This window comes from Sciurus vulgaris, assembly GCF_902686455.1.
Source record: "Sciurus vulgaris genome assembly, contig: HiC_scaffold_570_arrow_ctg1, whole genome shotgun sequence".
Classification (NCBI taxonomy): domain Eukaryota; kingdom Metazoa; phylum Chordata; class Mammalia; order Rodentia; family Sciuridae; genus Sciurus; species Sciurus vulgaris.
Genome location: NW_027632454.1, coordinates 301,958 through 318,530, shown reverse-complemented (window position 1 = coordinate 318,530; position 16,573 = coordinate 301,958). Strand labels below are relative to the sequence as shown.

Sequence of the window (16,573 nt, the reverse complement as noted above, 5' to 3'; positions counted from 1 at the left end):
GAAGGGCCATGGCATAGAGGGTCTGGCATGCGCACGCACCCTGAGCCTCTGGGACACATGTCCATCACCACCATGCACACCCCCATCCTTGCTCCTCCTGCCTCTCTCTGAAGCGACCCAGCAGTTGTGTCCTGGTGGACCAGGTGGAGTCAGTGTGGCCTCTCATCCTTGGAAGGCCAAACCTCACCATGCTGACTAGAAGGGTCACTCTCCTTATGAGATGCCATGTGCTGTCCTCCAACCATCCTGCAATGCCAGGCCTGGGGCTCAGCCTGGGCCATCCTGGCAGCAAAGCCTTGCTCACAGTGTCCCAGGGTCTCTGAGCAGTGATGACTCCAGAATAAAGGAGAAGACAGATTCACCTTGAGGGGAGGCTGGGAGGGCTGGCGGCTGGCAATGAGCAGCAGCAGGGCCGGCGGGCTAGAGGTAGCAGCCCCTGGCATCCCTTCCTGTCCATGTGGTGACTCCACTTTCCCCCTCATTCTGGGCATGATTGGATAATGATAGGAATGAGAGGCTCAAGTGTGTGGTCAACATGGTGAGTGGCATTGGAGTTATCTGCTCAACAGAGGAGGTGACAGAGGCACCCTCAGCTCCCCATGGGGCACAGGCTCTGCCAAGTCCTTCAGCCAGGAAAGAGAACCTGATATCCTGGTGGGAAAAATCGCACAGCTGAACAATTGCCAAGCCAAGCAGAGCCTTCCAGAGCCTGAGCTAGCTGTGCTCTCTGTCCAGCAGGACCAGAGGAACCCAGGCCCTCCTAGGATGCCTCTGCTCCACCAGGACCAGGAGTGGGGGCAGAGGCCTAGGGCCAAGGACACAGGCCTGACCCAGGTCTCTTCCTCACCTTTGGAAGGAGCCAAGGAGAAGAGAGCCAAGGAAAGCCTGAGAGAAGCACAGAGAAGGCCAGCAGGGGCTGGGCACTCTCGAAGCCCCAGTCTCCAGCTCTACCCCATGAAGAAGCAGCCCTCACAGCAAGGCAGGCACATGGCCAGCCCCCTGCTCCCAGGAGCTCCAGGGAGGAGGACAGCCAGGAGGGCCAGTTCTTCCTCTCCAGAGTTGCCCAAGGCTCTGACCCCAGCACCAATTCCAGTTCTCCCCAGCCCTGCCATCACAGCTGGGGCCCTCACTGGCTCATTATATAGGAAAGTGAAGCAGTAAGGAGTTAGTAATTCATGAGGAAAGTGGGCCCATGCATCAGGCAGGGCTGTACAAAAATTGGAACCTATAGGACGTGTGTGAAAATAGAGAAAGATGGAGTTCTATTTTCTACAGATATAGACCTCTCTCTATTTATCTACCTGTGTAATCATACAGAGGTCTGTATCCATTGTCTACCTACCTACCTACCTGCTTATCCACACACACAGACTGATGCCCATTAGCTACAGAGATCCAGCATCCATTCATCCATAGAGAGGTCTACACCTGCTCTCAGTCTACATTAACATTTGTCTGTGTGTCTATCTGCCAGATAAGGGAGATATGGAGATGTATTTTGAGGCTGCAGCCACTGTGCTGGTGGGGTCAGCAGGTCTGAGCTCAGAGTGACCCCCACATGGAGGCAGGAAACAGTTCTTGCTATGGCTCAGGTCCAAAGGCCACAAGGCAGAGGCCCTCCCTCTCAGGTATGGCCAGTGTGTTCCTCTTCTGGCTTGAACAAGGCAGTTGCTTTACTCATTATGCTGGCTTCAGGGCTAATCTCTGAAATCATGCCTTCCAGCAACATCTGGAGCTGGCTGTACTTCTGAGGGCTGTGCCTGGCCAAGAGGGCACATAGCCCAAGCATTCCCACTATGGCAAGCACCTCCTCCTGCCTCTCCCAGTCTCTCCTACATCTGGACACCTCAGGACTCCAGGTGTGCAGGCAGAGCAACCCAGAGAGTGCCTCCAGTCATCTCCTCTGCGTCTGTCCCAGAGAGAGCTTGGACTTCTCAGGGGCACTCCGAACCCTGGGGGCAGCAAGGCAGGGAGAATCCACTTGCCGAACCTGATTGAATTTGGGCTTTTCCCCAGGTTTTTGCATGCATGGATTACATGAGATTTCAGGTTCCTCTGCCCTGACCTCCTAGTGTGCTGGATATTGACCCAAGAAGCCACCACCTAAAAGTCCTGGGCTGCCCCAGCTTCAGGGTAACTGCTGAAAGGGTGAGGGTCTGGAGGTGTCTCCACCCCTGGAACTGATGAGGAAGAATGAACAGATGCCACCACAGGGGCAGGAGGGCAAGGATGCCAGGTCCAAGTCCTGCCATGTGCCTCTCACCTGATCCTGCCAGATATGTCTCCAAGGAGAGGCAGGTCACAATAGCCCTGTGCCGCGGCCATGACCAGCACATGTGTCCCATGGAGCTCGCCAGCCTTCCACCTCTCTGCCTCCCATTCCAGGCAGAGCTGGAGGCAGTTCCCAGGCCGGCATGGCCCTACCCCTGGTCCACAGCACACAGCATGCTTTTCTGCCTGTGTCCATGCAAGGTCAGTCACCCTACAACACTAGCAGGAGAATACACAGACTGGCTGTCTCCCCTGGTAACCAAAGTGGCCGACTGTGGACATCTCTAAGGCCTGTCTGCAGCACCCCCTGCCCATGCTGCCTCCACAGCTTGAGCTCAAGCTCCTCACCCACCCCTCACCCACCTGAGCCCAACTTCAGCCAGGCCTCTTCTCTCTGGAGTCACGTGTCACAACTGCCCCGGCAAGCTCCCGGGTCCAGGGCATCTTCCTGATGAACACGTGTGTTCTGTATGACTCAAGAGGCCCCATGGCAGCTATGGCTGAAAATCAAGACCCCCTGAAGTTGCCTGTTGGGGGCTGTGCCATGTTGACTGCACCAGAATGGTGCCTGATCACATTGGCAGCGAGGAGGTTAATTGACATAAGCACACTCAGGTGATTTATCGTCTACGCACACAATGTATGCACATGTATTCTCAAGCACTCCTAATTGTGCCTGCTATAAGGCTTAAGCTGTCCAGCAGCTAATGTGAATAGAAAAATTTGCTTAAAGACTTGTGTATAAACTGAACTTTGGAAAATTGAATCATATTTCAACTATATTAGTGGAGGTTGCTATTAAAACATTTGTTATGGACATCTGGTTTTGTTTTGTTTTATGTTTTTGCTCAGCAGCCCTTCATGGACTGGCTTCTCCTAATTGGTATGGTGAGAGTGGGACTGTCAATCACAGAGCCCCACACTGGGGATGAGGTCGCACCCAAACTCACCAATCAGACCTCCCCTGAAAACTTACATTTTGAATGGAGACACCTGGAAGCCTATAGATATCCAAAACAGACTTTCACAAGAGTATCATCAAAAGACAAATCACAATGTTCTCTTACCCAGAGCTGGCCTGATTCTGTCCTCCTATGTCCAAATTCTACAGATTTGAATTTGAGTCTATGAATTTCCCAGTATCTTTCCAATAAATTTGTTTTCTCTTAAGCTAGCGAAAATCTATTTCTGTGGTTTACAATAAAGGATTCTTAAAGATATGCTAATAGATTTATATAGAATGTGAGAATTCTCTCAAAAAGTAAATATTCATTCTGCATTGACTTCTTGGAAAGTCAAAATCCAAGACCTTTTATTGGTGCCAATCTGTGATTTCATGAGAGTTGTGGATAGTTTGAGAACATCAAACAGTTAAGGAGAGAGGTAGGGAGGATGTCCTACAGGGAGTGTGTGGGAGAAGTCATGGGAAATTCCATGGTCAGGAGAGCTAAGGTTATCCACCAACCTGTCGCTGGCTCTTTGCGGTACCAAATCCGCCGATATTTGTCACCGCCTGCAGCAACAATTTGCACGGGTCTTATGGGTGGTGGACTGGAAACTGAGCTACTTCTATCTTTCTCTTTAGTGCACTGCTTTCTTGCTTGTTTGTTTATAGAGGATAGAGGAAATGAGCTTTACTTGCTTTGAGAGGAGAGAGAGAGAGAGACTTTGCTTAAGAGAGATTTTGAGAGAAGGACAGGCTTTGCTTAGAGCTTAGAGGAAGAGAGACTTGCTACGCCTCACTTAAGGTCTGCAGCTTCTTACTGGTGCGTCCTGCATCCTGTGAACTAAGGGTTCGTCTACCTAAGGAGCTTTAGTGATGCATCTCAGTTCTCCGCTCTGCGATCTGCCTTACGCCGCTTTCTGCTAGCTGCTGCTTCTGCTGTCTTTTCTTTCTTCTTGCCCTATTCCTGCTAGCTGCTGCGCTCTTCTTTCTACTAGCTGCTGTGCTGCTAGCTGCTGCTGTGTGTCTTCTTTCTACTAGCTGCTGTGTCTGCTAGTTGCTGTGTTTCTTTCTACTAGCTGCTGCAGTCCAGCTGTCTCACTCCGCCTATGCTTATATCGCCTCCAGGAGGTGGAGAGCAGGGCCACGCCTTTTACGCAAAGATTAGCAAGATGCTAGATGTCCGAGCAGGTACAATTAGGAGTGCTTGAGAACACATGTGCATACATTGTGTGCGTGGATGATAAATCACCTGAGTGTGCTTACGTCAATTAACCTCCTCGCTGCCGATGTGATCAGGTGCCATTCTGGGGCGGTCTAAATGGCACAGCTCCCTATCAGTTGCCCAAACATAAAGGGAGCCAGGAAGGGATGGGCAGAGTGCCCTGGGGGAGAGTGAAGGAGCAGAGCTGTTTGCACAGGACGGCTGTGGCCTGCTGGACAGACCCGGCAGGACTCTCAGCAGAACAGTCTGCCCCTACTCTAGGACTGCAGCCCCAGGAAGGGTCGAGAGCTGGTGGGAGCCTTTGCTGAAATTCCCCATCCATGGGAACTGCCACAGGAAGAACAGGCATGTGGAGAAGCAGGAGTGAGGCCCTGAAGGGGTGGACATGTGACTAAGGAAAGGGTGGACAGATGTGGCAGGTAAAGCCAAGGGGGCCCACAAAGCCCATCTGACTACACAACACAGTCACTTACACCATCCTGTTCCCTTCTCTCTGAGTCCTTAGGACAATCCCTGAAGGACGTGGGACATGCTGTCACCCTGTGCTAAAAACATGGGGGCTGGAAAGAAAAGACACCTGGACCCAGAGGTCACAGACCTCAGTGACCTCAGCAGCAGAGCCAACCTCAGCTCTGCTGCTCAGAGGGATGCATCTGGAGACCTGCTGCTGACCTGGGCTCTAGTAGCTGGACACCAGCAGCGTCAGGACAGTGTCCTGCCAGTGAGTGTCATAGCCTTTGGGGCCATGACACATTCTCCAACAAATAGAACACCAAGAGTCCCTTCAAAGCCCTGGGGGCTGCTTCTCGCAGCACCTTTGCTGTTCCTGCAGAGCCAGAGCTGCCCAGAGCCATGGAGTGATGTGGCTCCATGACTGTTGGAGTGTCTGGAGATGCTGGGGTGGGGACTGCACTGTGGGGGCATCTCAGCTCCGAGGGCGAGAACGAGTGCTCTGTAACTCAGGGAATGCATCATCTTTGGAATTGTTTTCTGAGCATTTTTAAAAACTCAATGGTTTAATTAGACCCAAGTGACTCTTTCATCTCCATGAAGTGAGTTGACCTTGGAGCTAATGTCTATGGAGATGCTAGCCCAATTATGCCGAGAGTCAAACAGCCCAAATGTTTCCCAGAACAAAAGGAACTGTGTGCAGCTCCTGAGGCACCAGAGGTCACAGCGGTGGCCATGGGCCCATGTCCCTGGTTTTGCCAGAAGCTGGTTTCTGCTGAGGCACATTGCATAATGTGTCACCGTGAGGTGGTGAGGGCTAAGCACTTTATAACTCACACTCAGGTGGAAACAAAGCATGCCAGGAACTCAGCCATTAGTAGTGGTGAAGACTCAGACATGTAGGCAGCCAGGAGAACTGGGGAGTGACCCCCAGCTGTCACTCATGGCCCAGATAAGACAGGCATCCCCGTGTGGCTGGAGGGTTCCAACTTCTTGCCTATGAAGCCTGGGGAAGAGTCTGGAGGCTGGGTCTTGACATCCCCTCTCTGACTTCAGTCCATTTTCTGAATATGCTGGGTGGAATAATCATAGAAGGAATTCCTGGGGTACTGTGAGAAGGTGACAGGGACAGCCTCAGCCAGAACACAGGACCCAGTCAGTGTCAGAAGACCCAAATCAGCAGGAGTCCATAGGAGCCTGGGCTGTTCAGGGCTCTCCCAAGAGTCATCTGGAGAATGGGGGAGGGGGTCTGTGTGTGTCAGGGTCCTCAGCTTCTGAGCCAGGGGATTTCTTACCTCAGAGAAAGCAGGGGAGTCAGGACACGGGGCTTGGAGGGCATGGGGACAGGGAGATGGACAGAGAGCCAGAACTGCAGGCCCCACACCTACCCCAGGCCACGCGCTCATGCACATGCTCAAGGCACACACATGTGCGCAACGCCTATCCACATGAGACATGTTACCCACCCCCACCAGCTCTGCTGCGTCTATGTCCTGCCTTCCTGCAATACCTGTTCTTCCCTGTGCAAACCAGCTTCGCAGAGTCAGGGTCACATGCCCACATCCTTTCACTCACTGACACCCACCCCCAATGGAGAACCACCACCTTCCCCTTGAGTTCTGCATGGATCTTCTCTTGGTGAGAAGAACTGTTTGCCAGGATGGTGTCTACAAAGCTGCTACAGTCATCTCCCTGCAGGACGGTTCAGTGGGTACCACCTGCACCCAAGTAACAGAGCACAGGTGTTCTCAGTGCAGCCCTGCAGATCATGGGCACACAGGAGAGAGGGAGAAATCTGAGGGCCGGCATAGCCACCCCACTGGGCACCACCAGACACCACCAAGGGAGAGGGGCAATGCTTAGGAAGCTCACCCCACACGTCTCATGGAGGAAAAACAGACAATGAGCCAAGAGCAGAGACAAAACCTGCTGCAAAGGCAGCACAAAGCAGAATGGACAGTACAGAAAAGGAGTCCACCATGCTGAGAACAATGGAGGACCCTCTCAGGAATCCCAGGAAGATAAAGTTCTCTGATAGAAGCAGACCAAACCTGTAACACTGACACCAAGACATGGGTCCCCCAGATTGATGATCCAATACAAGCCACTGTTGTGCTCAGCGGCTCGAGACCCCACAAAGACCACCAGAGACCACGATCAATGCAAGCAACAAAGAGTCATTTATTAGCAAGTTCGAGCCTGATCCTCCGCGCACTCGGTAACCAGTGAAGCTAAGAGGCCCTGAGCCTTTGTTCAGCAGGCTTTTATAATGAAAGGCAAACAGTTTTACAGTGTTCTTTTTAATTGGTTAACATTTGAACAGCTAAACATTAGTCCTCCTCTGGTTGGGTCCTGCCAATCGATTTGATTCTCATTGGGTCCCACCAGAACTGAAGGGTTCTAGAGGAAGAAGGGAGGAGGGAAGGGGTGAACTGTGCAGGAGATGAGTTGCAGTTAGGCTCCCCTGTCCTTGATAGATAAGGTTTCTAGGCAACTGCACATTTCTCAGACAAATACTTCTTAACAACCTTGATAAGCATGGGGGCCCAGCAGTCCTGTTTGTGCTGTATTGGCTTTTGAGGGTGCAGTCTCAACTGCCTGTATCCTGGTGCTTAAGACAGTTAGCTGCACAGATATCACCCTGTTCTCAACACCACGTCAAGACCCCAAGGAGATTTTAAGGAGTCTGACAAACTGATTTCAAGGTTCATCTAGGTGAGTATAGGAGAAAACATTTTCAAAGTTAATTAGCCTGAAGATATCAATGAACACCTGATAAGAAGCAGTAACCAGAGCATTGCAGAGCAGAGAAGTGGAACCTGGATGAGAGTCCAGAAATGGAAAAGTGGGACGTGGACCCAAGCATGGAGGCTGGGTGTGTGCACTGGAGATGGGGTTTCTAAGTGGAGGAAATGTGGCCTTTCAAAATGGAATGAAGTGCTCATTTAGAAAACACCCAACACTCTGCACAAGAGCAAAGGCCAGATGTGACAAACCCCAAACCAAGGTAAAAGTACTAAAAGCTATCACAGAAAGCTTTTTAAAATAATCCTGGGAGGGGGATGAAAAGAAGTGAAGGGTGACAATCATGTTCCATCACATGGCCCTGAACATGGCCTGTGGCCTTTGAGAAAGCAGAGGAAGACCCACACCAAGGCCCCCTCCAGGGGCACACACCCAGTGCAAGGACAGGGGCCACTCAGCTCAGGAGACACAGGCCTGCCGGGCCCTGGCTTACTGCCACTGGCCACACTGCATGGCCTAATTAGGCTCAGCCACTCCTGTGCCATCCTCAATCCAGCACGAGGGGCCATTTCCCTGTTCCTTAGGTCTTCATTTCTGAGGCTCCAGTGACATGTGAAACTCATGGTAAATAAATGTGCATGCTCTTCTCTGTGAATCTTTTTTCCTAGGTGCCTCAGCTGTGAACCTGGTGATGCATGAGGAAAATGAAATCCCCTACTCCACAACTGTCATTTCTGCCTAAGCAAAAATGTCACAAAGTTAGAAGACAAATGGAAGAGTAGGAAAAACAAGCCCCATGGCACAGTAGAGGCCGGTTGGTCACCCACAGATGCAAGGCGGTAGGATCACACCTACTCTACAATCCAGCAGAAAGATGATCATGACTCACAGCAGGGAACTAGGATGGGAAATAAGATGCATGGATGCAAACAGCGTCCACCTCATGGATGATCCAGGGAATGCAAACCTCACCCAGTGAGATGAGAAGGGGAATTCTAAGTGGCAACACTTGGCGTGGCTGTGCTTGTGGTACAAGATTCTGCAGAATGGGGTCCGGGCAGCACAGACAGCCCCAACACTGGAGTGCACCCTCTTGCTGGTGCATGTCCCCAGACTGGTGTGACACATCAGCTCATTCCAGTCACAACCACTCTCTGAACTTCCCAGTCAGCCGCAGTTACCCCTGAACTCAGAGGGTGTTGCTGGAGGAGGTCTCCCAATTTCATACAGTTTATTTTCTAAATGCCATGCCTTCATGAAGCATCAGAGGAAAAACAAAGTCAAATGTCAAATCAAAATGACCCCTTCCAGGAAGACTTCTGCTCCCTCTGTTCCCCTCCCAAGGTCTGCCCCTGCAGGACCGCCCCTTCCCAAGGCATGGAAAGATACCTGGGTTTCCTCCTATCTGGGTAGGAGTTTTTAGCCCCTGGGCTGTCTGCAACACGACATTCCAGGGCCCTGAGGCCAGGGCGGGTGTGCTGCTGAGCCCAGTCCAGCACCTGGTGGCCCGAGAGGCAGCAGTGAGAGAGCCACAGGGCCTGGGGCCTCACCGCCCTGGGCAGAAAGCATCACCTGGGGAGAAGCACTGGACACCAGCAAAAGAACCCTGGAACTGGAAAAAGCACACCTCACAGCAGGGCACCGGCCCTCCACTTAGCTGCTGGGTCCCTGGTGAGTAACTTTCTCTGAGCCTCAGTCTCCTCATCCATGAAACAAGGACAATGTGACCTTTCTCACTGGGCTGAACTGGGGTAGGGAACATGTATTCTATTTCCCCACAGTGCCTCATGCACTGTGCATACACAATTAATAAGCAGTCCATCACTGCCCTTCAGTCCCTGTCAGTGTCCAGCCTTGTCAAACCAGCCCAGGGCTCATGCTGGACAAGAAAAGGTCGCTGCTAACCTGCTGACCACAGCAGCTTAACTGTGGGGAGAATAATTTGTTCCCACGTGAAGCAGATTCATGTGTTTGTTAAGAGGCTGATGAGCAGTTGGCAGCGCCGCCGTGCCAATGGGGCACCTGGGGAGCCAGGAGTGGTAGGACACCTGGAGGGTCAGATCGCTGGGGTGGGAGGAGTGCTGTCCTCACTTCCCCTTTGTCCCCAGCCCAGCATGGAACTCCATTTACTCCCCTGCAATCCTCTGAGACCTGACTGCCTCCCTGGTGCTTCTGGCCTCCCTTTGCCACTCCGGAGACCGAAGGGGCATCTGTATCAGTTATAAATCCCTCCAAAAGTGCTTTCTGCAAACTCTTGGCCCCTGCTGCAACAGCTTGAAGGAGAAGGAGAAGAGTCTCTACAAACCCCATCTCCATGCCAGGCTGGGTCTTCTCAGAGACTGTGTCACCAGCAGAAAAGCAGAAAACATCACGACAAGCCCAAGTCCTGCCCAGCATGAGGAGACAGCCCAGAGAGCTCTGCCAGCTTCATTGCCTTGCAGTTGGGCATTGCTAGAAAGCACAGCATGAGGTCTGCAGGCTGCATGTGATTCTGTTTTGGGGTGCTGGGAACATGCGTCATTTTCAAAGCAGCTGGTCTGGACCCAGCAATCCTCTGTGCACAGGGACACAGGTTAGGGAGGGGCATTGCCCTGGCCTCTGCCCCAGAGGCAGAGGCAGGGTGTGGTGGCACGCAGTGCAGCCCAGGACCCAAGATGGCCCTGCCGAGGAGCTTTGCTTTCACAATGGCCATGTTTTAACATTGTGTCATGAGCTCTGTGATGCTGGATGTCCTGTGTCACAAGTGAGCCCTTGGTTTCCAAGTGTTCGGTGCTGGGGTGACAGCAGTCCCTTCTGAGGCTAGTGGATTTAGGACAGGGCACAAAGAGTTCCTATGCAGTTTTAGATTCCACAGCACCAAACAAACCTTCAAATGCCGCAGCTCCAGATATCACCATCTGCCAGAGTATTTCAGCCCTGTCCTCCGTGATGCCTCCTCTCCACGTGCACGTGCCTGTGGGGCTGAGCCTCCTTCAGGAACCTCAGCCAAAACAACACCCTGCACCAGAAGGGAGCAGAGAACCAACCCTCTCTCCACTGTAAGCCAGACTGCAAGGAAATTTGCAAAAATTAGAGAAAGCTGCTCTTCTAATGATTTTTGTTTAGAGAAAAATTCTTCAGAAGAATATATGAATCATATTACCATAAAATTAGTTTATTGTTATAATTTTAAAGACATTAATAAGTACTCAACTTTTCTAAGTTCTGACATGATGAGCATCTACAGCTATAACACACAGGGAAAATCTCTTTGGATTTCTCAGTAATTTTTCAGAGTGTCAGGAAATCCTTAAATGAAATCATTCAAGAATTGGTAACAAATTATTTTATTCTTTGGATCAGATTTGCTCTGAAAATAAACTTTTCTAAAATTTGGCAAAACATCTAAGGTAATCTCAACTCACATGACTGTAATGAGAGACGAGCAATGTGAGGGCTGAGTTCTCAACTGTTGCCAGGACCACACACTGCGCACACACGAGGAGTAGTAGGTGCTTAGCCAACACTTCCTGCCGATATCATGGGTGTTGGATCACATTGCTTTGGTTTGAATCCCAGATCTGCCACTCCTGAGCTGTGTGACCTCAGCAAGTTACTAGCCAGGTCTGAGCCTCAGCATGCTCCTCTGTGATGCTGGAGTAGCTCCCTCAGGGGCCACTGCACACTGTGAGTTAGCATGTGAGGGCACACTACACTATGAAGATGCTTTGTGGGCACATAGGACAGTGTCAGGGTTTAGACATGAGGTGTCCCCCAAGAGTATGTGTGTGAGCAGTGAACTGACTGGGGTAGGAGACATTAACCTAATCAGTGCCTTCATCCACCTGAACGGATTGACTGGGTGTAAGCTTAGGCAGGTGGGCTGTGGCTCAGGGAGGTGTCACTGGGGTTGTGCCTTTGGGGTTTATATTTTGTCCCTGGTCTGTATGGAGGAGGGCTACAGAGAAGCAGCACTTGATCACAGGAGTTCAGAGGTTCAGGAGGGGCTGCTGTGTTCAAGGTGGGCCCCTGCTGGCTGGGAGGAGCCCAGGTAGGGAGCAGGAAAGAGCTGAGGCAGCTCCTCTCCACATCTTTGCAGCCTCGCCAGTCCCAAGGTATCAAGCTTGTCACCTGCTCCACAAAGGAGCCCAGGGAGCCCCACGGCGGGCAGGACATGACCCTGCAGGGAGACCATGCCATCCCTTTGGGCACATGGTGGGCACCCTTACAATCACTCTCTGCCATGGCTGCTCTCCTCAGTTTCCTCTCAACCACAGCCAAACACAAGAGGTGACCTCTAGGTCTGGACACTGTGACAGTTTTAAGAGTCCTTTCTCCTCCCTGTGCCCCAGCGAACATGTGAGGAGGGCCGCAGCCAGCAGGCCTGCCCCAGGGAAGGTGCATCTGGGCTCCACCAGGCTAGCTGTCTTACCATTTGATTGAGGTGTCCCCAGAGCTCATGAGACAAGCAGGAATGCTCAGGGGTGAGATGACTGGACTGTGAGAGCCGTGACCTAATCTGGATGGATCCACTCGATAGATTAATACTTGGGTAACTGTGGGCAGGTGGGGTGTGGCTTGGGGATTATATATCTCACCCATTGCTCCTCCTTCCCTCTTTCTCTGCTTCCTGTTGCCATGAACTGAGTTCCTTTCCTCCTCCACCTGCCCTTCTGCCATGATGCTCTGCCTCACCTCAGGCCAGAGCCTTGGAGTTGGCCAACCATGAACTGAGCCTCGAAACTCAGAGATTTTTGACTGAGAGTCAAAATGAACTCTCCTCCTCTAAGTGGCTCTTTTCAGGTCACAGTGCTGAAAAGCTGCTCAACACCCAGGCCTATGATTGCCAGTCAGAGGCTAGGAGGAAAGGGGTCCCTCTCTCAGCTACTCCAGAGGCAGCATGAATTTGTGTGGACATTTATAGAGGAAGCTCCAGGCAGAAAAATGAGGTGCAGAAAAAATTTTTGCAAATTCTTTGAATTTTATTCCTAGTGTTTGATATTTGATCAGCAAAGTTATTCCTAATGAAACGAGAGAACAAATTCTTTTGTAAAACAAAGTAGAACATAAAACTTAGGAAGGCGAGCCACTTTCCTCCTTGAGAAACTGCGTCAAAGCCCAACCTCCCACTTCTGGTGAAAAGATATATCAAGAGAAACCTCATTTCGGGACTGGAGTGCAGGTGTTCGCTGCTGTGGATTGGGTCCGTGATTGTCGGATCTGGAGTGCGGAGGCTCCCAGCAGCCTCCCCGACGTCACCATGGTGGGCCCCCTACCACTTCCCTGAGCCCTGTTGCCTAAAGTTCCAAAGGGAAAAAGTACATACGGAAAAAAAAAAAAGTCATCCATCCATATAGTAGAAAAGCAGCTCAGATTACAAGAGAGGCTCACAAACAGGAAAAAAAAGAAAAGTTGAAGAATGAAAAGGTCTTATGTCTCAATCTTATTGGTGAAAAACTGCAGTGGTTTCAGAATCATCTGGATCCAAAAAAAATCCGGGTATTCAAAGAAAGATGCCTGTAAATTAGTTGAAAGGTATTTAAATAGATTTTCAGTGAGCTGGAGCAGATCGAGTTACATAACAGCATCAAAGACCGGCAGGGACGGCTGGCACTTCTCCCAGGAAGCAGTTATCAAGCAGACGATGGAGTGTGAGCGACAGCAGTATGAAGGATTTGGCCTTGAGATACCAGACATTTTAAATGCAAACAATCTGAAAACTTTTAGGGGATGGGATTTTGATCTGAAGAAATTGCCAAACATTAAAATGAGAAAGCTCTGTGCTAATGATGCAGCCTAAGAAGGGCAAGAGGAAAACTATCTTAACTATAGATAAAAATTTAGATGAATTGGAACTAAGAGGTGAATCAAATGGCTCAGATGAAGAAACGACTCCAGTAGCTTGATTGTCTTTACTGGAGTTGAAAATAATTTGAGAGCTTCAAGTCACACTCGTTAATTTTGGTAAATAATTATCTCGACATAAGAATTTGCTATTTACTTCATTTTCCTGTATAATGAGGGTCCCATTTGTAGTTTTAAAAAAAGATGTTATGATTTTTATTTAAAAATGGAGATTGCTTTTCATTTATATTAAGTTGCTAAAATAGATACAAGTTGTATTAGTCAGTTTTGAGTTGCTATAATAAAATACCCAAGGCTAGGTAGGTTGCTTATGAAGAAAAGACATTTCTTTAGCTCATGGTTTTGGAGGGTGAAAGTCCAAAGGAACAGCCCTGGGCAAGGGCCTCTGGCTATATCACTTCATAGTGATGACATCACAATCCATGAAGCAGGGTGGTGAGACAGGACACCAGAGAATAGGAGGACTAGTAATGACTTCTCACTAGGCCCACCTGTTAAAGGTACCACCACCTCTTAACATTGCCACACTAGGCCCAAGCTGCCTGTACATGAGCTCTTGAGGGACAAATACCAGAAGTGATCTTTTAAAGACATTTAATCTGAACTTTGTGCAAAGGAAAAGTAATATGTGTGAGGACAAAATATGTTTTCAGTTTTTTCCTTATGTGGAAAATATGTAGGAAAAATTTGCCTAATCTCCCAAATGGGGTGAATGGACAATAACCTGTTTTCTAAGAGATTCCTGTGGACATTTCTTAAATTGTGATAATAATGAACTTGTATTAAACTGATTTCTCTCTTAAACATTAAACCTAATTTCTTTCCTTATAAAATGGGGAAGAATTTGGTTGTGAATTCATATTCATCAATAGTTTGTGCATTATCATTTATTTTTTCCTGAGCCAGAGGTAAAGGTTAGAAACAGAAGTAATCGGTCTCTGTGGTTATGTTGATCCCCACACTTATATATGTTATCTTTTGACAGAGTCAATGATTTAGGCTTGCTCCTTTTGATTATATATATTTTTTCTACTTTCTCATTGTGAAAAGTGATAAGTTTCTAAAAGGTTAAATTGACATACAACAATATTTCAAGGGTCATGAAAAATACTGATGTATTAAAATTTTGTTAGAGAAAGTAAGCACAAGTATCCTTTAGTGCTTTTTTTAAAGGATGTGATATAAATATATTTATTTTCAAGAAAAGGAAAACATTAATGTATGAGGTTAACTTAATAACTGTTTTGGTAGCAGTTTATATGAAGTGTTATAACCTTTTTACTTTTGAAAATTAAAAATAAAATTTAATTTAAAAATAAAAAAAGAGAAACCTCATTTCCAATTAATTATTCTTTCCTGGGAAGGGAAGAATGAGCTGGCTTTTAGGTTTGGTCTCTCCCAAGATTCACTGTAGGATGTGTAATAGTACCATTCAATTTGATGGTCTGCTTTTTAACATATCAAAACATGCAGCATTTTAAAGTTAGCCATCTTTGTGACTGTGATTAAGCTAAGAAGCTGTGATTGGAGATTAAAAGTCAGAATTGGAAAGAGCTTGTTCCAGGAGAGGTTTGCAAGTCTCATCCTATGCATGCAGTCGGCACATGGAGATGCTGAATGACCCTGCCTGCCCTTGTTTTACAGTCTTCTTTGGAAAATACTGTTCAATTGGCACGAACAGTATTAGGTAAAACAGACTGAAACTGCCATACCAATATTTTTGTGATTATTTTGCAATAGCATTAATCAATGAGATGGGACTGCAATTTCTCATATCTCTTCCTGGCTCCAGAATCTCAGATACAATAGCATGCCTAAGAGTCCCTGACAATTTGCTAGTCACAAATGCTGTATTAAGCATATTACATAAAATTGCATCCAAACACTACATTTTTTAATTTCTCCCAGGAATCCATGAAGTCCTAGGGTTTCAGTTCCCCATAAAGAAGCAGTCCCTCCAGGCTCTGCAGGCAGCTCCCTAGCTCCATCTCTTCCTGAAAGCCATCTTGGAATTTGGGTCTCAGTGCCTCATCACTTTTCATGAATTCAACGTCATTTGGAAATTTTTCAACCACTCTGGTGACATTGACAATTTTCCATTTTATTCTAATGCTACAAAATTAAAGCAGCTGCTTTGCTTTTCAAAATGTAAATCTACTGAAAAATCAGAGAAAAAGCAGGTGTTCCACCTTCATTGACAGAATTGAATCTCCTACTGGAAAACAAGCACCCAAATCAAAACAGAGGCTCCACAGCACCCTCCAGGGCTGGAGAGAGCAGGTTGAGTCCACCTGCCTGCATAGTAGCTGATCTGGTGGCACCATGCAGAGGCCTCCACCAGATCTGCCCTAGCCCTGAAGAGCAACAAGGCATCTGGTAGGTCAGGAATGGAATGCAAATGACTCCCACCCCTGAGAGAACTCGGTGAGATGCTAGAGGCCTCTGGCTGCCCCTTCCAGCTCAGGCCCACCTGAGTGGCCCAGCTGCCAGGGGCTGCTGGCACCCACTCTGTATCAGATGCAGGAGTTCTGTTCCATGGAGGAAAACACTTCAGGGAAACTTAGTTGTGTTTGGGGGGTTGTTTTATCCTCCCTTCACATGCACAGAAGAATCTGCTCGACTTGAAGAACATCTCCATCCCAATTCGCTGCAATCTCGTCTGCAAATGCCACCATCATTCAGCCTGATTAACTCCAGCAATTTCATCTCCCAGTGATGTTCGACTCTCAAGCCGCCAAACAAAGATTCTTCTATTTCATTATTCAAAATATTAAGTGAAGTTCAAAAGCCACAATGATAGACTTTGGGGTAAAGAAATATTGCTCTGTCAAAAAAGCTATGAGTTATTGCATTGCATAAAATAGTACCTGGGGCAGCCAAGTCATGGATCCCCCAAGAACAGAACAGGGATGGCCAGATCAACCTGTCATCCACATACACCAGCCATGGGCTTCAGCACCCCAACCATCTCACCAAAACTTTGAGAAAGATGATGAAATTGACTAATCTAATTTTGCTTCTCCAGCCTCTGTTCCTCTCTGGGTAATGCTGCTAAGGAAAATACTCCGTGGAAATACTGACAGATCAGAAAGGAA

General features: G+C 48.7%; 1 pseudogene across 1 annotated transcript in view; it reads left to right on the top strand.

Moving 5' to 3' along the window:
* The window catches only part of LOC306652763 (translation machinery-associated protein 16-like), a 32,351-nt pseudogene extending 18,533 nt beyond the window's left edge, over positions 1 to 13,818 (top strand). Inside the window, exon 2 of the transcript in view lies at positions 12,902 to 13,818. The product of the transcript in view is annotated as a translation machinery-associated protein 16-like (transcript). The remainder of the gene's footprint in view (positions 1 to 12,901) is intronic.
* The last annotated feature ends 2,755 nt before the right edge of the window (positions 13,819 to 16,573 follow it).